The sequence below is a fragment of the Geotrypetes seraphini genome, chromosome 3, assembly GCF_902459505.1.
Source record: "Geotrypetes seraphini chromosome 3, aGeoSer1.1, whole genome shotgun sequence".
NCBI lineage: Eukaryota > Metazoa > Chordata > Amphibia > Gymnophiona > Dermophiidae > Geotrypetes > Geotrypetes seraphini.
Window position 1 is genome coordinate 390,248,514 of NC_047086.1, and position 23,406 is coordinate 390,271,919.

The 23,406-nt window shown below is 45.4% G+C and overlaps 1 long non-coding RNA gene across 1 annotated transcript in view; it reads left to right on the top strand.

Annotated features, from left to right (window-relative positions):
- The window catches only part of LOC117357843, a 35,133-nt gene extending 15,114 nt beyond the window's left edge, over positions 1–20,019 (top strand). Inside the window, exons 2-3 of the long non-coding RNA XR_004538872.1 lie at positions 18,468–18,567; positions 19,966–20,019. This is a non-coding gene — a long non-coding RNA (uncharacterized LOC117357843). The remainder of the gene's footprint in view (positions 1–18,467; positions 18,568–19,965) is intronic.
- Positions 20,020–23,406: the final 3,387 nt, after the last annotated feature.

A 23,406-nucleotide genomic window follows, 5' to 3' on the forward strand; every position in this document is an offset into this window, starting at 1 on the left:
GATTGTCGAGGCCTGCTTCGAGGCACAGCTCGCATCATAGATCGACGCATTCTTCGAAGCATTCATCCAGGCATGCCTCGCCTCATCGGAAGCAGCCTTTTCTTCAATATTCCCCACCGAATGCTTCGACCCTTCCGCTTCCGGATCTCGAAGACCCAGTGGGTTCTTTTTCTCCATCCAGGTCTCCTTCTTCATTGGAGCAAGCTGCCTCGACATCCTCGAGTCCCTCTCAAGGCCAGGCTTTGGCAGATCAGCTGTCTTTTTCATCTTTTCTGCGTCAGATGGTAGCTGATTTGGATATTCAACTTGATACTGGATCTAAGTTTTCCAAGGAGTATCTCGAGACCATGCATCTTCCTCAACCTCCTGCTGAATCCCTCAAGCTTCCTCTTCACAAGCTTTTGGGTCAAACCTTTGTCCGCTGTCTGGAAACTCCTTATTCCATTCCAGCTGTTCCAGGCAAATTGGATTCCAGACTGTACATCACAAGGGGTTTGACAATGCTCAATTGTCTCACCAATCCCTTCTGGTTGAATCTTCTTTAAAAAGATCTCACCCTTCCCAGGTGTATGCCACTGTTCCTCCGGGCAGGGAAGGTAAAACGATGGACAGATTTGGTTGTCGCATCTACCAAAACTCTATGATGACCTCCAGAGTCCTCAACTATAATTTTCATTTCATCACCTAGTTTGAGTTCTTTCTATCAATCCTTCAAAAGTTCATGCCTTATCTGGATTCTCGTGCCAATTTTGAATACCAAGAAGTCCTTGCATCCTTGTCCCAACTTCGGCTGCAGCTTCTTCAATCCTTGATGGAACTGAAGAGAGTATCCCTCCCTGACGATGGAAAGGACCAGGAGGTCGGAGGTAACAGTCGTCCATCGGTGGTAAAAATGATGGGAGACGACCTCCGATAGGGGGAAAAATGGGAAATGGCAGAATGACTGAGGTTATGCTTTCTATCAGACAGTCAAAAAGGCTGAGGAGCCTTGGGTACAGCAGGTGGCTGAGGCTTCTGCTGCTTCTGAGGATGTTGCCTCTTGACAGGCTGACGAATGGAAGGAGCCTGTTTAGGTGGAAAACGCCATTGGTAAATCAGAGGAGGGCATGTAGGGTGAGGAGGAGCCGGCTTCGGCTTCGGGTGGAGAATGGATGCAAAAGACTTCTCGTGGTCCGAAAGCTTCTTGGTGGCTGCCTCAATAGACTCATCAAAGAGGTCATTGCCAGCACAAGGAACATTAGCCAGCTGGTCCTGCAGGTTAGGATCCATGTCGATAGTCCGGAGCCACGCCAGAAGCCGCATGGCCACTGAGCAAGCAGTAACTCGAGCAGACATACGATAAGCTTGTCGATTTAGAGGTAAGCCAAGAGGATGTACTCAAGCAGATCGACAGACTAAAGAGCGACAAATCGCCGGGTCCGGATGGCATTCACCCAAGGGTACTCAAGGAACTAAAAGACGTAATAGCGGAGCCACTTCGACAGATATGCAACCTATCCTTAAAAACCGGAGAGATCCCGGAGGATTGGAAAATAGCAAATGTCACGCCCATCTTCAAGAAGGGCGCAAGGGGGGACCCGGGAAACTACAGGCCGGTGAGCCTGACCTCAGTCCCGGGAAAGATGATGGAGGCACTGATTAAAGACAGCATCTGTGAGCACATCGAAAAAAATGGGCAGCTAAAACCGAGTCAACATGGCTTCTGTAAGGGTAGGTCATGCCTCACAAACTTATTGTACTTCTTTGAGGGAGTGAACAGCCAGGTGGATAAAGGGGAATCTATAGACATCATTTACCTTGACTTCCAAAAAGCCTTCGACAAGGTGCCACACGAAAGGCTGCTTAAAAAGATATGGAACCACGGGGTACAAGGGGAGGTCCACCGATGGATCAAAAACTGGCTGGCAAACAGGAAGCAGAGGGTTGGCGTAAAGGGCCATTACTCAGACTGGAAAGGGGTCACGAGCGGAGTTCCGCAGGGGTCGGTGCTGGGACCGCTCTTGTTCAATATCTACATAAATGACCTAGAGGCGGGAACTAAGTGTGAAGTCATTAAATTTGCAGATGACACTAAACTATACAGCAGGGCTCAAACCAAGGCAGACTGCGAGGATCTCCAAAAGGATCTAACGCAGCTGGAAAAGTGGGCCGAAAAGTGGCAGATGAGCTTCAACGTGGGGAAATGCAAGGTCATGCACGTGGGGAAAAAGAACCCGATGTTCACATACAAAATGGGGGGAACACCACTAGGGGTTAGTAACCTGGAGAGAGACCTGGGAGTGATGGTAGACGCAACACTGAAGGCATCGGCGCAATGCGCCACAGCCTCCAGGAAAGCAAACAGAATGCTGGGTATCATTAAGAAGGGTATTACGACCAGGACAAAGGAAGTCATCATGCCGCTGTATCGTGCAATGGTACGGCCGCATCTGGAGTACTGTGTCCAGTACTGGTCGCCGTACCTCAAGAAAGACATGGCGGTACTTGAGGGAGTACAAAGAAGGGCAACCAAACTGATAAAGGGAATGGAAAATCTCCCATATACTGACAGATTGAAGCAGTTGGGACTTTTCTCCCTGGAAAAGCGAAGACTTAGAGGAGACATGATAGAAACCTTCAAGATCCTGAAGGGCATAGAAAAAGTAGACAGGGGCAGATTTTTCAAATTAAGGGGCACCACAAGCACAAGGGGGCATTGGGAGAAATTGAAAGGGGACAGGTTTAGAACAAACGCTAGGAAGTTCTTTTTCACTCAGAGGGTAGTGGACACATGGAACGCGCTTCCAGAGGCTGTTGTAGACAAGAAAACATTAAATGGTTTCAAAGAAGGTTTGGATAGATTCCTAGAAGAAAAAGGGATTGGGGGGTATAGATAGGTATAGACCATTGCTCAGGCAATGGGCCTGATGGGCCGCCGCGGGAGCGGACCGCTGAGCAGGATGGACCTATGGTCTGCCTCAGCGGAGGCAACTTCTTATGTTCTTATTCCTTCCTCAACAATGTCTGGAAGCTCTTCTCCATCTTTGTCATTCAGTCTCCTCTCGCCCGTCCATCTCGGTGAGACACATGATGGTTCTTCTGGGTCACATGGCTTCTACAGTACACATGACTCCTTTTGCCAGACTTCACCTCAGAATTCCTCAGTGGACCCTGGCATCTCAATGGATGCAGGTTTCTGACCCTCTGACTCGACACATCCAGGTCACTCCTGCTCTGACACAGTCTCTTCGCTGGTGGATGCTCTCTTCCAATCTATCCAGAGGCTTACTTTTTCACACGCTCCCCCATCAGAAGGTTCTCACGACCGATTCTTCAACTTATGCTTGGGGGGCTCATCTAGATGGTCTACGTACTCAAGGCTATTGGACCAGTACGGATCGTCAGTGTCACATCAATCTCCTGGAACTCAGGGCGATTTTCAATGCTCTCAATGCTTTTCAGCATCTGCTTCACGACTGTGTAGTCCTCATTCGCACGGACAATCAAGTCGCAATGTATTATGTCAACAAACAGGGAGGCACGGGATCTGCCTCCCTCTGTCAGGAAGCTCTGAAAGTTTGGGATTGGGCAAATCGCCACAACACCTTGCTTAAAGCTGTCTACATTCAGGGAGCGGACAATGCCTTAGCAGACAACTTGAGTCGTCTTCAGCCTCACGAATGGACTCTCCATTCCACACCCCTTCATCACATCTTCTCTCAGTGGGAAACACCTCAGATAGATCTCTTTGCAGCCCCCACAACTTCAAGCTGCCTCAGTTCTGCTCCAGGATCTACACTCATCGCCTCGAGGCAGATGCTTTTCTTCTGGATTGGACGAATCTCTTTCTATATGCGTTTCCTCCGTTTCCTCTCATTCAAAAGACGCTGGTCAAGCTGAAGTCCGACCATGCCACCATGATTCTGGTTGCTTCTCGGTGGCCCAGACAACCCTGGTACTTCCTCCTTCTTCAACTCAGCAGCAGGGAGCCATATCTTCTACCAGTTTTTCCCTCTCTGCTTACGCAGCATCAGGGATCTCTACTTCATCGCAACCTACAGTCTCTCCACCTGACAGCTTGGTTCTTCTCAACATAGCTCCTCTCCAGTTTTCTCAATCTGTGAGGGATGTTTTGGAAGCTTCACGGAAGCCTACTACTAGACAATGCTATCACCAAAAATGGACTAGATTTTCTGCTTGGTGTTTTTCTCATCATAAGGAGCCTCAACTTTCCTCCTTATCTTCAGTTTTGGACTATCTGTCGCACCTTTCTCAGTCTGGTCTCAAGTCTACTTCGATCTGAGTCCATCTTAGTGCAATTGCTGCTTTCCATTACTGCTTTCTATTGAAGGGAAACCTCTCTCTGCTTATTCTGTGGTTTCCAGATTCATGAAAGGACTTTTCAATGTCAAACCTCCTCTCAAACCGCCTCCGGTGGTTTGGGACCTCAATATTGTTCTTACTCAACTGATGAAACCTCCATTTGAACCAATGGACAAGGCTCATCTGAAGTATCTCACTTGGAAAATGGTGTTTCTCATTGGCCTCACTTCTGCTCGACGAGTCAGTGAGCTTCAAACGTTGGTAGCGGATCTGCCTTTTACAGTGTTCCTTCATGACAAGGTGGTTCTTCGCACTCATCCGAAATTCCTTCCTAAAGTAGTCTCGGAGTTTCATCTCAACCAATCCATTGTTCTTCCAGTGTTTTTTCCAAAGCCTCATTCTCATCCTGGAGAATCAGCTCTTCATACTCTGAACTGTAAACGTGCTTTGGCATTCTATTTGGAACGCACCAAACCGCACAGAAGTGCTCCTCAACTTTTTGTCTCCTTTGATCCGAACAAGTGGGGACGTCCTATCTCTAAGCGTACCATCTCCAATTGGATGGCGGCTTGTATCTCATTCCGCTATGCCCAGGCTGGATTTCCTCTTCACAGTAAAGTCACAACCCATAAGGTCAGAGCAATGGCAGCTTCTGTGGCTTTCCTCAGATCTACACCTATTGAGGAAATTTGTAAAGCTGCCACTTGGTCCTCGGTTCATTACATTACATTACATTAGTGACTTCTATTCCGCCTGTACCTTGCAGTTCTAGGCGGATACCTTCACTTCTCATTATTGTCTGGATACTTTCTCCAGATGGGATGGACAGTTTGGCCAAACAGTATTGCAAAATTTATTCTCCTAGGTTGCCAACTCTCCCACCATCCCACTTTGGTTAGCTTGGAGGTCACCCACTTGTGAGAATACCTGCCTGCTTGTCCTGGGATAAAGCACAGTTACTTACGGTAACAGTTGTTATCCAGGTGACAGCAGGCAGCTATTCTCTCATCCCACCCACCTCCCCGGGTTGGCTTCTCTGCTAGCTATCTGAACTGAGGAGACGCGCCCTGCGCTGGGCGGGAAGGCACTCGCGCATGTGCGGTGCGGGCAACTCAAAACTTCGAGTTTCTTCAAGCAAGTCTGCTTGTGAGGCGTCCGCATCGGGGCTCCGTTGGATCACGTCACCCACTTGTGAGAATAGCTGCCTGCTGTCCCTGGACAAAAACTGTTACGGTAAGTAACTGTGCTTTTTTGTCAGTCTGTAAGTACATCATCAATCGAAAACATCCCCATTGCTTGGAAGATGTGAACTGGACAGTTCATCAGTGCCCTTCCCTAACAGCCATACTTCACTGCTTCTAGTCTTTGACATTCTTACTTATTAGTTTTTTATCCTAAAATGTGATATCAACTCGGTTTTCAACTGCCTATTTATCACTAAACTAACTTTCTGCTTTGCAGCAATACTAGTACTAAGTTGTTATTATTTAAATAACAATAAAAATATTGTTGCTAATGAGAACAGCTTCAAAGAAAATATTAAACCAATATTAAACAGTTTTCTAATCACATTACCACACTGTTATGAATGGCCTTGCCAGCTGCATTATGAAGATATTATAGGGAGTAGATTCAAACTTGTGGAGGCATGTTTGGTTTGGTTTGGTTTGGTTTATTTATTTATATTCCGCCCTTATCCAGGGCGGGTTACAACTACATACAAAAAATACAAAATTACATCTAAAAATACAAAACAGACAAAATACCAAACAATAAAACATCGTGACCAGCACCTTCCTATCAGCAATCTCTATTCTTCCTTATTCACTGAATCTCACCCTGTATTTCATCAAGCAAAAGAGATGCCATTTAAGCAATCTCTTAAAATTTTGTATACAGTCAAACCTCAGTTTGCAAGTGTTTTGCAAGACGAGCAAAATACTCGAGCAAATTGTGCCTCACAAACCGAGCGTTGACTCAATTTGCGAGCCCCCCCCCCCCCGAGATCCAGCATCGCTGGCCATGAACACCTTTCCCCCCCTCCCCCAAGAACCGGCATTGCCCACCTGCCCAAACACAAACCCTTACCCTAATCTGGCACCGGCATGCAGCACCAACCCACAGGATGTGCCGGTGCCTGAAGATCCTGCCTCTTGCCTGGGCTGGGCCTTGAGCATCTGCGCATGCTCAAGGCGGCCTGGCTTCCGCTCTCCCTGAGAATCTCGCATGCCCGTAACATCTTAGGAGCTTTGTAGACACGAAAAAGATCATCAGGGATTAAACAGGTGTTATAGTATATGAGAGGAGTTATTTCCGTTAAAGCCATTTCTTTTTCTTTTTTGTTACCTTGAATGTTAAATTTGAAGTCCTATTAGGTGGACTTTCCCCCCATTGGTTAATTGGGGTCTAAGAAGAAGTTGCATTGTTATTTATGTATTATAAATATTACCTGTAATTTTTTTTTTCCATTTCATGTTATTTGAACAAGTGCAAATGCTTGCTACTATTTTCAAATGAATAAATATAAATAAATAAAAAAAGTCTCACAAAAGCTGGTCTGACCCAGCAGCGGCAATTCTTATGTTCTTAAATAAACTGCACAGAGATAGAAATCATTTGCATTCAAACCCACCGACTCAATCGCTCAGTGAGCAATTGAGACATGCGCAGAGCCCTAACAGTAGTGACAGGGGAAGCAGCCTCCTGTCACTGCTGTCAGGGCTTCTGCCGGATTGTTTGGTTTTTTTTTTTCATGGTACACATATTTTGCGTGTATCACACACGCAAAATATCTGTCCCATAAAAAAAAATTTTAATCCCCCACCACCGGCCCTCCCCCAATGTTCCCTGGCAAACGTGCGCCCTCCCCGACATGCGGCAACCCACAAATGGCAGAAGGGATGCCCACTCCCTCCTGCCATCACCCCCCCCCCACGTCGAGCTTTTAAAAATGGCAGGAGGAATGCCCACTCCTTCCTGTCATTGCCCCCCCCATACCTTTAAGTCAGGTCAGGAAGGGTGCCCAGTCAGACTTTCCTGCTCCGGCTGCTGTGATACACCGTTAGGGGCCTAAGACCCTGATTGACTTAGGTGCCTCAAGCTCCTCCCTTGGGAGGGGCCTGAGGCATCTGAGCCAATCAGGGACTTCCTTAGGCTTCTCCCTAAGGAAGTCCCTGATTGGCTCAGGCCCTTCCCAAGGGAGGAGCACGAGGCACTGAGCCAATCAAGGTTTTAGGCCCCTCCCCATATATTACATGATGCACTGGGGAGGGGCCTAAGGCCCTCATTGTGCAGACAGCAGCTGGAGGAGCAGGAGGGTCTGACTGGGCACCCTTCCTGCTCCCAACTTAAAGGTATGGGAGGGGCCAATGGCAGGAGGGAATGGGCATCCCTCCTGCCATATTCACGCATCGGGGGAAGCATCTGGTGGCAGGAGGGAGTGGACATCCCTCCTGCCATTTTGGTTCGGAGAGGGAGGGATACCGATATTTCAGGGCAGAAGATTCAGCCACAGATAACGAGTGACTGGTCCTAAGCAGTCGCTCTTTTTCGGATCAACAAACCCAGTCAGGATCTTTTCTTCTGCTCTGTGAATTGATCGCTGCCTTATTTTGCATGGCATTTCCCCTCATTAGCATGCTCGGTTCAGAGACTGGGTGAGTGCTCAGAGAAGCACATCAGACAGCAGTTTTGTGAATTGGGTTGGGGAACACAAACGATCGCAAAACCAGTCAAACCAGTTTTGCGACGATCGTTACAGGATCTGAAATTGACAGTGGAGGAGAAAGAGTGCAGATAAAACCAGCTTATCTGTAATCCTGTACTAACCAGTTAGTATGTGGTAATGTGGATGCACTAACTGATGAGCATGGGAACACCCACTCTCTGCTTCCCTGACATGTCACTGTAAGGATGGTAGCGCCCCCACAATGTAAGGTTGTAGGGGTTATGTGAGGCGCCCTTACAAACGCCAGGTCCCAAGTTCAATACCTTCACAGAAGATTCCCCAGGAGTAGAATCAAATACGAAAACCACTAACAGTGTTTGCATAAAGAATAGATATATTGTGCAGAAAAAGCAAGATTCATAAAAGTTACAATTAATGAGAGCTATAAGTTTTACAATTACAAAGAATGCTGTGTTCTTGTGAATGAGAGAGAGAATAGGTGCTGTGAGCAGGGCCGCCATCAGAAATTTCTGGGCCCCTTACTGAGCAATCCTATTGGGCCCCCCACGCACCCCTTCCCCCCCCCCCCCCGATGCCCCTCCCCTTCTTCCAAGGGCCGAATACACACATACTTTTCTGCTAATGCTCCACCTAAGCCAGTCCCGTAAAATCTTCTCACGTCCATTGGGTGATTTGGCATAGAGGAGATATTCATAAAAAGAACGTCCGTCAAGATCTTTACTCATAGACTGTGCCATTTGCTTTAAATCATATTCCATCATTAATCCAAATTGCACAATTCTTTCTCTGTCTTTGTCCTGAATGGCATCTGGCCACATTGCTGGATCCTTCCAGTCAACAAATTTATGAGCAGGCGCGGAGAACGCATTTTTAAACAAATGTAGTTTATCCTTGTACTCCTTATGTAATTTTAATAATCTATGGATATGTTTGTATGTTTATTGTTCAAATGGTTTTATTTATTTCCCAAAATTTATTTTTGTTATACGCATTGAAAATATTTGATATTGCGTTTAAATCAAAATCTCAATAAACTTGAAACGAGTGCCCGTGAGATTGTGGGAGGGTTAAATACCCAAAACTTAGAAGAATAACAATTTACTTAAAGTTTTTGCTACGCCAGCTTTCTGGTATCTTTACATACAGTGGCGTACGTAGCATATGTAACACCCGGGGCCCATCATTTTTTGGCACCCCCCCCCCATCTGTAAGAAAAACATGATTTTTAGTAACAAACCACACGTCACACATGAGTACCTAGGAAAAGGCAGCATCTTACATATTGCAGTGAGCAGTACATCAATACACCCATTGTAAAACTAAACAAGCCAGACCAGCACAGATCAATCCTACACCGTCAATCCTAACAGAAAACCATGTCTTTCGAACACACAGAACACAGAAAACACCTTCGCCTAGTATGGAATATGTCATCACAAACTAATCCCTCACTCTTTTACAAAACTGTAGTGTGGATTTTAGCCACAGTGGTAACAGCCCTGACGCTCATAGAATTCTGAGCATCAGAGCTGCTACCACCACGGCTGGCGCTAAAAAACGCTCCACAGTTTTGTAAAAGGGGGGATAAAATAGAAATACACAGTTTCAATGCTCTAGCTCAGAGGTGCCCAAACTTTTTGAGCTTGTGAGCTACTTTAAAATGACTAAGTCAAAATGATCTACCAACAATAAAATTAAAAAACACAAAGCACACTATACGCTGAGAAAATATTAATTATCATTCCTATTCTGGGTTTTTTTCAAAGAGGTCAAGGCAGATGACTCTATGCATTGTCACCTCAGTAACAACCATACAAAAATAGACAAATATACCCGCCATCCTTTTTATTAAACCACAATAGTAGTTTTTAACGCAGGGAGCTGCGCTGAATGCCCAGCACTGCTCTTGACGCTCATAGGCTCCCTGCGCTAAAAACCACTATTGCGGTTTAGTAAAAGGGAACCATATTGTAAAATATAGACAGCAGATATAAATTCAGAACTGTGCATAGTAAGTGAAGGGAAGTTTTCATCTCTGGGAATTTACCCAGTTAACTATTAAGTTATTTGGGCAAATTCCTTTGAAAACTGTGGTAATACTGCCTCCACTTTGCTAAATTTAAAATAAAACCATTTTTCCTACCTTTGGTGATTTCATGAGTCTCTGGTTGCACTTTCTTCTTCTGACTGTGCATCCAATCTTTCTTTCAGCCTGTATGCTTCCTCTCCTCCACACCTCATTCCCTCCCCCAACTTTTTCTTCCTCTCTCCCTGACCTTTCTTTCTTTCTCTCTTCATGCCCCCTTTCTTTTTTTCTGTTTCTCTTCTTTCCTTCTGTCTCCCTGCCTGCCCCCTTTCTTTCTTTCTCCCTGCCATTCCCCAAGCCACTGCCGCTGCCATCGGGGAACAGGACCCACCAATGGATAACAGGCCCCAAAGCCGATGCCGACGCCGACGCATGCTCTCCCTGCTTCGGGCCGATCAGTCTTCCTCTCCCCGACGTCAATTCTGCCGTCGGAGAGGAAGTTCCGCCCAGTCAGGCAGCGATTGGCTGGCCCGAACTTCCTCTCCGACTGCAGAATTGACGCCGGGGAGAGGAAGACTGATCGGCCCGATAGATTAGATCGCCAAGACAAAGTGAGTCCTGGGTGATCGACTCACTTTGCCTTGGCGAGCTACTGGCGCCCCTGCCTTAGAACACTGCCTAGGACCCTGGGGGAGCCCGGGCCCCCTGTCAGCTTCGGGCCCCTGAATGCAGGACTGGTAGTACTGCCCTGATGGCGGCCCTGGCTGTGAGGACAGAGAGGTAGAGAGAGAAAGGTGGGGGGTGATGTTCCCAGCTTCAGGTTCCAGAGATAGAGCAAGAGGAAGGAGGGTTTGATGTTGAGAGGGGGCTTTTAAAGCTTGGAATCTTATTCTAAATATAGAATCTATTGAACTTCAATAGACTCTATTGAAGTTAAGCATCCCCATCCTTAGTAAACTGTCTGAAACAATAGTTAGTTTCACTGACCAGGAAGAGAAGTGGGGTGTGCAAGACTGGAGAAGAATAGACTAGAGTCACATGTAATTTCCAATATTCTTCTGACAATATCGTTGCACCTGGATCCATTGTACATCCTAAAGCTGTCCATCCTAAGCATCAGACGTTAACATATCTTCTTAGCACCTCTTCGCACCTCTTAGCTGCAAGTTCGTTTGTTACCTTTTAAGCATGATTTAATTAGGGCTGTTTGAAACAGTCTGCCTGGATGCTTTCTGTATGTGAATTCTGTGCATGAGCACTTATGGTCTATCTGCATCCACATTCCAGAGTCAGATTGATATAATTTCCCATAGGCCTTAGCTGACATTGGTTAGGGCAACCAAAAATGCTGATTGCTAGCAATAGCTATGCTGACGCTCAGCTCATGGTAAGCTGTGATAATCATGTACTAGCCCTTATCGCATCTTAGTAAAATAGCTTCCAAGACACTTGTCACTACTTACTTTGTTTTCTTTCATTATTCACATTCACCCTTTTACCTTTCCCCCTGCTTCTCTTTTCTCTCCTATCATCTCCCATATTTCTAAATCTCCACTCCTTTTATTGAAAGTATTATGAAGCTTGAACTTTTTTCTTTTTGTTCATTTTTTTAATGTATGACAACAAAAAGGACAAGGAAACATTATCTAGATTGTGCATTATGAATCAGCATACATGGTTCACAGATATAGCAAGGGACAATGAGAACAAATCAATACTTGTAAGGAAAATGAATGGAGTTCAAGTCAGTCCAACAACAACACAAAAAGCTTGAATACAAATGGAACTTCAAGGACTAGAGTTATTAGTAAGACATTTTTCCACAGGTTTCCATATTTTCATTACTGTGCCATTGTTAGATGTTTTCTTGGGATGGGGGGGTTCAGATGCTTTCATTTCATATTTATAAACCAAGCATATTCCACACACACAAAAAAAAGGTTTAAAAGATATGTCCTTGCAATCCTTATAATTTTTTGAATGATAATTGATATTAAAATATCAAATAAAGTTTTCAGTTTATTTAAAAAAAATTTTATACCGCCCAATCAGGCCTTCTAGGTGGTGTACAAAAAACGCTAAAACAATGTGCTTAATAAAATACATTTAAAACATAAACAAACCAAGAGTAATATTTGTTAAAGACGTTGACAAACGGGAACAAAAGGGAAGGAAGGGTTAGAACTACAATTGATAGAAAGAGAACATGCAAAGGGAAAAATAACAAAAGGGAAGGGGGGCTTGAAAGTAAAAACCTTTCTTGGATAAGTCGCCCTTAAAAGGACAGTTTATGTTACAAAGCATCATGAAACAGAAATGTCTTTATCTTCACTTTGAAGTTGGCAAGAGTTGATTTTTCACGTAAGTAATTTGGAATATTATTCCAGACAGAGGGGGCGCTAACAGAGAAAATTGTAGTCCTCATTGTGCTTATATGTTTCAATGAGGGGATGGTAAGAAGGTTCTGGGCTGTAGATCTTAAAGTCCTTGTTTGATTATAGGGGATAAGTAGGTTATTAATGAATTCTGGCTGGTTATTTTCTCTGGTTTTAAAAGTTAGTAGAATTTTATAGGTAGTCCTATGTTCTATTGAGTGAGCTTTATGTAAAAGAGGGGCAACGCAGTCGTATTTTTTTGTACTAAATGTAATTTTTACTGCAGTGTTTTGTACTATTTGGAGTCTTCTTATTTCCTTTTTTTGTTATGCCTTTGAGGAGGGCATTGCAGTAATCTATACATGAAATAACAAGAGAGTGGATTAAAATGTTCAGGGACACGGGCTCTAACAATTTTGTTAAAGCTTTTATCATACGGAGTCGATAGATGCAGTGTTGGACCAATATACTAATATGAAAGTGATAAGTAAATTTAAAGTCGAATGTGACTCCCAATAATTTTAGAGAGGGTACCACTTTGATAAGTAGATTTTTGAGTTTGAGAGAGGTTTGGAGAGAAAGTCCATCTCTGAATGGAAAAATCATTAATTTTGACTTATCTACGTTCGAGGAGAGCATATGTGCATCAAGCCAGGAGTTAATCTTTTCTAGTTTTTGGTTAATGAGTGTAATTTCATTCAAATTGTTTAAGTCAATCGGATGTACTAGTTGGACATCGTCTGCGTAGGCAAATGTTGTAAATCCAATAGATTGTCCTAGAGTTAGAAGAGGGGGGCTAAGAAAACGTTAAAAAGTAATGGGAATAAAATTGAGCCTTGTGGGATACCGTAGTCAGTAGTTATAGTTTAGGTAAATGTAAAGTAAGATGCAGAGATCTGAGAAAAATAATGTCAAGTAAAGGCTCTATCTTAGGGCTCCTTTAACAAAGGTAAATGCACTGAATGAAGCCCATTCAATTTCTGTGGGCTCTGGCGCATTTACCATGGCATCATTGCTACGACGGCTATGTAAAAGAGGCCTTTAATTGGGATGATAGCTTTAATATGTGTCTACTATAGATGTTCTTCTAGAAGGAAAAAAAAAAAGTATTTCACATTTAAACAGCATATGAGAAAGGATACCTTGCTCTTTACTACAATGCAAACAGAAATTATCCATATTCAATCCAGCCCTCTACTTTTTCCATTGATGTTTGAGTGGGGGGCGGGTAATGTATTTTGGATGCATGACATTGATGTTTAATGGCCTGCATTGCTAATATTTGTTCTGGTGCTCTTTTCAAACTGTAAGTATCTAGTCATTATAAATAAAACGTATTTCCTTTTGATTTTTAGGCCTTCCTGTTCTGCTTCATGACACACACATACACATTGTATGGATCACTGGGATTTATTAGTTTGCTTTTCAGCAGCTGAAAGCACTGCTTTGTTTTCTTTCTCCACGTCTCTGCTCGTCTTACATGTGCGATGAAATATATGAGAGTCTGAGTCAGCAGGAAAAGCAGTGCTGAGGCACAACTGTTTACTGTCTTAAAAGAGTTTACTAATGGTTTATGGAAACCACAATACCAAAGTTCTCTTACCCATAATTGTTTCAGAAAGCTACTCTTATTCATCTTATATTGCAACCTGAAATCAGTAACAGTAGGATCGGTGTGGTTTGACCCCCCTGAATCAGAAACAAAAACCTGCTCTTCTTTGGATTGTCATAAAAAAGGTTTTTTTGGGGGATAGTAAATAAATTAATCAAACCACTGTTTTTGCACATATAGGGCTCCTTTTACAAAGGTGCGCTAGCGGTTTTAGCGTGCGCTAGCCGCCACCACCTCCTTTTAAGCAGGCGGTATCTTTTTTGGCTAGCGCACACTAATCGTGTGCGTGGCGCTAAAAACACTAGCGCACCTTTGTAAAAGGAGCCCATAGTGTCACAATTTCTAGTGCGCTAGCGTTTTTTAGCGCGCACGCACAAGATTAGCGCGCGCTAGCCAAAAAATTACCGCCTGCTTAAAAGGAGGCGGTAGCGGCTAGCGCGGGGGGCATTTTAGCGCGTGCTATTCCGCGCGTTAAGGCCCTAACGTACCTTTGTAAAAGGAGCCCTAAGTGTCTGTAACTCTTTTTGTAATAAAAATAAAGAGTTACAGAGATTTAAGGGTGGGATGGAGGATTGATGTAAATGATTATATGGCCCTGTATCAATCCAGGATAAGGACCTGAAATAACAATACAGTGGTACCTCGGTTTACGAGTGCACCGGTTTGCGAGTGTTTTGCAAGACGAGCAAAACATTTGCAAACTTGGTGCCTCGTAAACCGAGCTTGCCTCGTTGTACGAGTGCCCCCCCCCCCCCGCGAACCGGCACCTTACCCCCCGCGATCCGGCACCCCCCCCGCCGCCATCGGGCACCCCCCCGGCCGCCATCGGGCACCCCCCCCCGCCGCAACCTGAGATCCCCCAACCCACCCGAACCCTCTTCTTACTTCCAGTGTAGCTTCCGCATCGACATCAGCACCGGCACCAGCATGTCCTGTGCCCGAAAATCTGCTTCCTGTGCCGGGCCTTGAGCATGCAGATTTTCGGGCACAGGACATGCTGGTGCCGATGCCGATGCGGAGGCTACACTGGAAGTAAGAAGAGGGTTCGGGTGGGTTGGGGGATCTCAGGTCGCGGCGGGGGGAGTGCACGATGGCGGCAGGGGGGTGCCGGATCGCGGGGGGGAGGGTGCCGGTTCGCAAGGGGGGCCTTCGGGGGGAGCAATGCCGGTTCTCGTGGGGGGGGGAGCAGTGCTGCTGGCCTCGGGGGGGGGGGGAAGGTGGGGGGTGAGAACATATCAAAGCAAGTTTCCCTTACTTCCTATGGGGAAACTTGCTTTGATATACGAGCATTTTGGATTACGAGCATGCTCCTGGAACAGATTATGCTCGTAATCCAAGGTACCACTGTATATGTTATAAGAGGTTCTATGCACTGAGCTTGTGGCCCCTGTATGATACTTCATCCTTCTAGTTTATCCATTACTTGGGAAAGTTAAGATATGTTGGGATGCTGTATGATCAGCTTAAATAAAATAATATATTAGCTCAGTGTTCTCCCCAGAAATTTTTTCCAGCCGGGTGGCTTGAAAAGTAGCCGGATTGGGAAATTTGGTGGTGCAAATTTGGTGCTATGCAAATTACCCCTCCCTGCTCACAGTAAAGGAGTAGGGCAGGGGTGTCCAACCTTTAGCTTCCCTGGGCCGCAATGGCCGAAAAAAAATTTTCTGGGGCCGCTATCTGATGAGCAAAAAAAAAAAAAAAAAAGGCCGAGCATGTCCCAAATTTGCAATCACTAATATAGAAGATGTATGTATCTAATAATAAACCTTCATTTAAAGGGACACTGTGGAGAGGCACCCAAAAAAAGCAGTAATACTTACCCTGACTGAGTGATCCCTCCACGTACACCGCTGACAGTGGGAGCAGCCACAGGCTTCCGCATCCCCACTCTAATGAACAGGGATGTCTGCTCCTGGTTTTCCCATTCACTTCATATTACAGCTACGGTGAGCCTCTTCAGAGTGAGAATGCTGCAGCAGCTGTCAGCGGCGCACGTGGAGGATCGTTCAGTCAGGGTAAATATTACTGCTTTTTTGGGCGTCCCACTTTGAGCTTGGGCTCCCTCAAAATGAATAATTCCCCTGCTGTAGCTAGTAGGGATCCTCAAGCCTCACCAACTGATGGCCACTTCCTCCCCCTCCAACTTCCCAAGTTCTGCAGCTGGCAGCAATATTGCAGAGCTGCTGCCTTCCCTTCTCCCTGCTACTCTCCCCCCCCCCCCCCCCCACCTTAGCTTTCATGCATGCATGAAAACATTGGCAGCTTGAGGATATTGCCATTGGCTGCAAAGCTTGGAGATTTTGGGATGTCAGACTTGAGGAAGATGTCTTCAGGTGGCAGGGCATGGGGATCCCCAATAGCTCTAGTATTTATAAATTGCACTCAGGCGGGGAGAAACTTTGGTGCCCATCCACTAATTTTGGCCTCCAGGCCCTCCCCCCAAATCAGCTGTATATGACTACACCGCTGAATACAAAAATAATTGTGATGCACATATCCCATAGCTAATATATTCCAGTTAATAAATTCAAAATAAAACCATTTTTTCTACCTTGTTGTCTGGATGTTTTGTTTTTCCATCATCTTGGTCCCAGTTTCTCTTTCTGCTTTTTCTCTATCTTCAACTAATTCTCTTTCCAGTGTCTGCTGTCCATTTTTTTTCTCCTCTTTTGTCATTGCATTTCCTTCTTATGCCTATCTCCAACGTATTGATTTTTCCCCTTCAGCTTTCTTAACTTTTTCTTTTCTGCCTCTGTCCACTCAAATCTTGCCTTCTTTCTCACCCTTCTTTTTAAATGTTCAGCTACCTCTCAATTCTCCATCTTCTCTCAGTCCCTAGCTTTCCCATTTCCCATCTCACTCCTTTCCCAGCCTCCTATTCCCTTCTATCTACTCCCCATTACCACATTTCTACCACTCACTGCTCTCTCTCATCTTGTCATCTCCATTTTAACCTCATCCAATGGCTTACCACTTTCAGAATCCAATCCCTCTCTCCACTGGTCAGGCTATAACTCCCTGTCCCTTTCTTTCCATCCCCTTTCTTATCTTTTACTAAGTGCCCACATATCTCCTCTAACCTCCAGAAACAAGGTTCATTTTCTGACCTCTCACCAACTGAGAAACAATTACACTATAGCATTTGGTGCAAAAGACTGCATAGCCCTCATTTCGCTGCTGGACTAATGTCTGCATCTTAGTATTGGTGAATTGCTAATGGAGTAGGGATACTTAAGCTAATATGAAATCCCTTAATTTTATTAGGTATTATGTCATGCTATTAATTGGTTTGCTTCTCACTGAGGCCAGATTCACCAACCTGCCTGATCAGGCCCTATCCAGGCAGGTCCGACAAATTCAGCAAACTAAAATATGCAGATGGGAGCAATCGGAGGAACGCCCCCATCTGCCGGCACAGATCGCTTTTCTGCGATCCCCATGAATGCGCAGACTATCTGTAGATGGTCTGCGCATGCCCATTGGAGCCGTGATTTTTTTTTTTTTTTTTTAATTTTAACTTTTATTATTAGTTTTTAGCCCTGCGAGCCCGTGGTTTTAATCCACGGGCTTGCAGGGCGGGGAACGGCAGGAGAGATTTGGAGAAAAAGGGCAGGAGAAAACCAGGGCAGTGAGCAGGCAGGAGAGATTCGGGGAAGAAGGGCAGGAGAAAACTGGGGCGGCGATGCGATGGGCAGGCAGGAGAGATTTGAAGAAGGGCAGGAGAGATTCGGGGAAGAAGGGCAGGAGAAAACTAGGGCAGCGATGCGATGGGCAGGCAGGAGAGATTCGAGGAAGGGCAGGAGAGATTCGGGGAAGAAGGGCAGGAGAAAACAGGGGTGGCGAGCAGGAAGGCAGGAGTTTCTGGGAAGAAGGGTGGGAGAAAACCAGGGCAGCGATTCAGGGCAAGCAGGCAGGAGAAGGTGGCAAGCAGGGCTTCCAGAGTCGGAAAGACGTTTTCAACTGGTCCCCAGCAGTGGCTTCTTCAGCTTGATTGGCCAGCCCAGTCGGAAGTGAAATTTTGTGTTGTGAATCACATCCCTGCCTACTTTGTATGCGTTTCACCTCATTTGCATGCACAGATTCGAAGCGGATCGCAGGACAGGTTAGTGAATGGGGCCCGAAGGAAATCTGGTCGCAAAGGGATCGCAAACTGATCAGTACACGATTGGTTTGCTTTGTGAATCTAGCCCCTAGAATTAATCTTTTGTTAAGGGTTACTCACTTGCTGATGATAATCACCAGTTAAGCCCTGTGGTGATACATTTCTCTCTTATTTGGTAATTGGCTTAAAAGCTTTTAATCAAAGATTGTGCAAGGTGTGGTAGGAGTTGATGTGAGTGAGTAGGAATAAAACACATTGACCTTTTTAAACTAACCTAATGCTTAACTTACTTTTGAATAGAAATAGAATTAGAACATATCCCTTTTCCCTAAATTTTAACACACATATTCCCACTTTTGTAGATTCCATATCAATAATGGCAGGTACTGTCTCAGCTGATACAAGGCCTGCCTCTTTGGTTCCTGCTTTGATGCAGAATTGTATATATATTTACTATTGCAGGTAAATACTTTGGTTTTTCCTACTATATATTCTTTAACAAGAGCTTATTATAGTCTAATTCTGGGTGCCTGAATATTTCTTTTCTCAGGCACAGATGCACTAAAGCCAGTGATCGTTGCTAAACCTGTTTTGACAACTTTAGCAACGATCGCATTTGCTGACCCGATGCAGAAAATGGCTCACCAAGTGGTTTTCTGCACAATTGCTCCGATCCGACCATACAAATAAGCAAGCTCATTAATATTGAAATGCCAAGGGGAAGGGCGTTAGGCCCTTTCCCATGCATCACATGGGATACAGAGGGAGAAGCCCGAGGCCCTGATTGGCTCAGATGCCTAAGGCCCCTCCCCTTGGGCATCTGAGCCAATCAGGGCCTCGGGCTCTTCCCTCTGTATTTCATGTGATGCATGGGGAGGGGTCGAAGGCATCTGAGCCAATCAGGGCCTTAGACCCCTCCCATTGCATTCCAAAATGCATTGCAAGAGGGAAGGCCCGTCATTCACAGCACGCAGCCCTGTAGGCAGGAGGGAGTGGGCTTCCCTCCTGCAGATTTTGCAGCGGAAAGAATGGGGTGTCAGCTAATTTGTGTGTGGGGTGTGTTACCTGATGGGTGGTGTTGGGAGATGTGGGAGGATGTTGCCTGATGTCGGGTGGTGTTGGGTGATATGGGAGGTGTTGCCTGATGTTGAGTAGTGTTGGGTGATGGGGGTGTTGCCTGATGTCAGGGGTATGGGGTGATGTGGGGGGTCCAGGAATGTTGGAGGATATGGGGAGAATGTTTGGGGGGGCAGGGATGTCAGGTGGGTCCAGGGATGTTGGGGGTGTCATGTGGGAAGGTGGAGGGCTCCATAGCTCAGCTGATCCTGACAGGGGGAATCCTCATCAGCTGAGCTAGCAGGAATCTCCAAATCCGGCTTGGTGATTCTGCTGCGATCAGCTGATGGCAAGCCCTCAATGTGCTGTTTTTCCCCCTATCTCTGGGTGGTTGGAGGAGGTTGATGACCACTGGGGGAGTAAGGAGGGATCATGCCTTAATCCCTCCAGTGGTCATTTGGTAAGTTTGGACAGCTTTGGGCATTTAGACACAACTAAAACAGGTCTAACTGCCGGCGTTTAAGTTCCCTCTAGGAAAGCTTTGATTATCGTTGCTGTATGTCCAGGTTTAAGCCTGCCCAATTCCTGTCCATAACACACCTTCCAACACGCCCATTTGAGCTCTGGATGCACAGCAGCTTAGAAGTGCTACTGCATGTCCAGAAAGTTGGTTTTGATTATCGGCACTTGGACGGCTCTGCTATTAGGACATCCAAGTGCCGACTTAGGCAGGTTTTTGGACATTTTAAAGTTTTGATTATGCCTCCCGTACTGTCTAACTTTTCTCTCACCTTTGCCACAAAGCTTCTGTTCTTCAAATCTTCACTTCCAGCTGCGATACTCAAAAATCTACCAACTGTGAGTATATCTACTATATTTATTCAACAAAGTATATTTCAGAAAATTATAAGGACTTCCTGCATGTATAGTATGCTAAGATTTAGCTTTCAGTACAATATAGCACATGTCTGCTTAGAGAATCTTGGACTGAGGCAGCATGCTATATGAGAACCAAATACTATAATTTTTTAAAAGGCTGTAAATTAAAGGGGATACAAGAAACTAGGTTTTTAGCCTGTTACATTAATGGGTGCTAGAATAGATGTGTAGACTTAGATATTTATTTATTTATCTTTCTTTCTTTCTGTCTGTCTGTCTTTCACTCTCTCTCCCTGCCCCCTTTGTTTCTTTATGTCTGTCTTTCTTTCTGTCTCTCTCCCTGGCCCCCCTGTCTGTCTTTCTTTTAGTCTCTCTCCTTGCCTGCTGTCTGTATTTCTTTCTTTCTGTCTGTCTCCCCTGTCCAGTAGGATCACTTCCCTGCTCCCCCTTTCCAGCAGTAGCCCTTCTCCCTTCCTTTTAGTTCCCCCCCTGTCCAGCAGCACCCCTTCCCTGCTCCCCCTGTCCAGCAGTAGCCCTTCTCCCTTCCTTTTACCTCCCCCCTGTCCAGCAGCACCCCTTACCTGCTCCCCCTGTCCAGTAGTAGCCCTTCTCCCTTACTTTTACCTTCCCCCATTTTCAAACAGCACCCCTTCCCTGCTCCCCATGTCCAGCAGTAGCCCTTATCCCTTCCTTTTACCTCCCCCTGTCCAGCAGCACCCCTTCCCTGCTCCCCCTGTCCTGCAGTAGTCCTTCTCCCTTCCTTTTACCTCCCCCTCGTCCAGCAGCACCCCTTCCCTGTTTCCCCTGTCCAGCAGCACCGAGTGAACTTTATCGGTTTCCATCCTTCTGCCTCGAACTATTCAACCTTTCTTCCTATTCCTCCTTTGTATTTCCCAGTTCAAAGCCATGCCTGTTCTATTTCACTATTGGTTAGGAGAGTGGCGCGAACACCTCTGCCATTTGTCCCATTGGATACTTTGAGCCTGTTACTCTCTTTTGAGGGTGGAGTTGTTTTTTTTTTTTTTTTTAAAGTAATAGGGTATCGGTTGCCGGAGCGACGACGTTGGATTAGAGTTTTTGGAAGCCATAGGGGGCGGTCTGTAATTTTATATGTAGGCACATACATACGCACAGTGACCGGAGGCGGGAGGGATCCGCTATAAATTTTCTGGGTCCGTGATCAGCTGAGGCACTGCGCATGCACGGGCACAGCACCACGGATCATGGACCCAGCAAGTTTGAAGTGCGCATGCGCGCTAAGTGTTTTATTATAGCGGATTCCATCCAGCATAGAGTGCATCAGAAAGGACAGCCTTCTGAAAATCTGTTTCAACAGCAAAAGGCTATCAAACTGTAAACAGAAAGAAACTTTCAGACCAGAATCTTATCCTATCAACCACTGAATATTGGCAGATAGTTCTTAGCTGATTGGTCAGCTAAGAACCATTCCTGGCCTGCCAAATAGCGTTGATTATCGGGTGGTTTGGTTTTAGTCTACCAGTTTGTACCAAATCACCATCAAACTCACTGGTCTATAGTATTTATGGAACACTGTCTAAAAACTAGCATTTCCCTGAGGATAACTGGACAAAGAAAGACAGTGAAGTGATCTGATTCAGTTAAAACAAGACAAATCCATAGGACTCCAGATGAGAATTCCCTGAAGAAATTGGATTTCCAAACAGATGAAACAGGGTTGGATCGTTTTTTTTCCCATTCATGCAGTGGCAAAGATACAGGTAGGCCTCAGTGGGCAAAGGCCCACCCATTATTTGTTCAAGCCCAACCAAGACAAGTCAGCAATAGCTGCTTTTCTCACCCTCTCTCCCACATCTGGAGCCATCGTTTGCCCCACAGCCTGGCAACTTCCCTTCTCTCTAAACCTCCCCCTAACCAGTGTGCCTTATTTTGCAGGCAGAGGCAGTGGCATGCATCTGCTGCCTGCATCAGCCCCACAGGCTTCCCTCTGCCATACCCCACCCTGATGTCGCTTCCTGTTGTCTCTAGTGAGATGTTTTCAGAGGGAAGTCTGTTGGGCTGGTGCAGGTAGTGGATGCATGCTGCTGCCCAGGAGATGAGGTACACTTGGGGAGGGGGGGGGAGCTGCCTGGCTGTGGGCAGCAGCAAATACCAGACCCAGGGGCAGAAGGAGAGAAGGCAAAATGCAAGATCAAGTGTGTGGTGGGGTAGTTTGGGAAGGCCTACTCAACATAATAGGTCTGGCTATGCTTTTTGCCCTCAGGTACTGATATAATTCTGTTTTCATCTCATTGAATACAAAGACTTGTAGCTTTGATTTCTCTAGAAAGGGGGAACTACAAGTATGTGTATCCCATGGGTTAAAACCAGGACTAGTTCAACCTATCTGGAAAAAAAAAATAACAGCATTGGGAAGCAAGAACATTAACTCTCTAAGCTGAGAAAGAGTCCTCCACCTAAAAGTGTGTGTAGGGGGGGAGGGCCTTGTTTCATTATCACATTTTCAATAGGATGTCCAGGTTTTGAAAAGCTTCCTGACATAATCGCGTCGGGAAGGGGCATGCGCGGATGCAATGCGGTGACATCATTGCGTCGTGTCCGTGCATGCACGGATGCCGTCTGGGGGTGGGGCTGGGGACGGAACAGTGCGGGAAAAAGGCGGAACTGGGCGGTCCTGGGGACATGGCCATGGGTCCAGATTTTCCCGCAAGAAAATCTGGTAACCCTAGGTTTGTGGAAATAGTGAGAGAAGGAAAAGCTGTAGCAGGGAGTCCTTCAGTGGTAAGAAAGACTTTGAAAGGCAGATATCATGATATGAATATGTGGTTACGATATGTGTTTGTGAGAGAACAAGTATGGAAAAACATAAATAGGGAAAGGAAAAAGAGAACTAAAGGTCAACAAACAAGCTGCAGGTGATTTCCTTTTATTGGATTAACTTAATTTGTCTGTGTCTAGCTCTTCATGACTCTGCTCCCTTCATCAAATTAGTACAGTAAAAACTTATGAAATAAAAATGATCTAATGCAGTGTTTCCAGTTTTCATTACTGCAATGTGTCATTTCTGAATAAGATATAGAGTAATAAAGATCAAAAGTGGTTGGTAATAACTTTTTATTGCCCAAACAATATATTTGTGACAAGATTCAAGAGTTATACATCCTTGACCCGTTCAGTGTAAAATGAACTAAAGGTTATGGTACCTGAATAGACAAGTACATTATAGATTACAACATAAGAAGCCTCTTTATTAAGCTGCATTTTTAAAATGTAAACCTCTGTGTTTTAGCAGTATGAGCCCATGCTAGCAGTTAACTTAGATCCTTAACAGTTATCAAGTAGAAATTACTGTGCTAAGCATTTGGGAGATAATTCTATAAAGTAGGT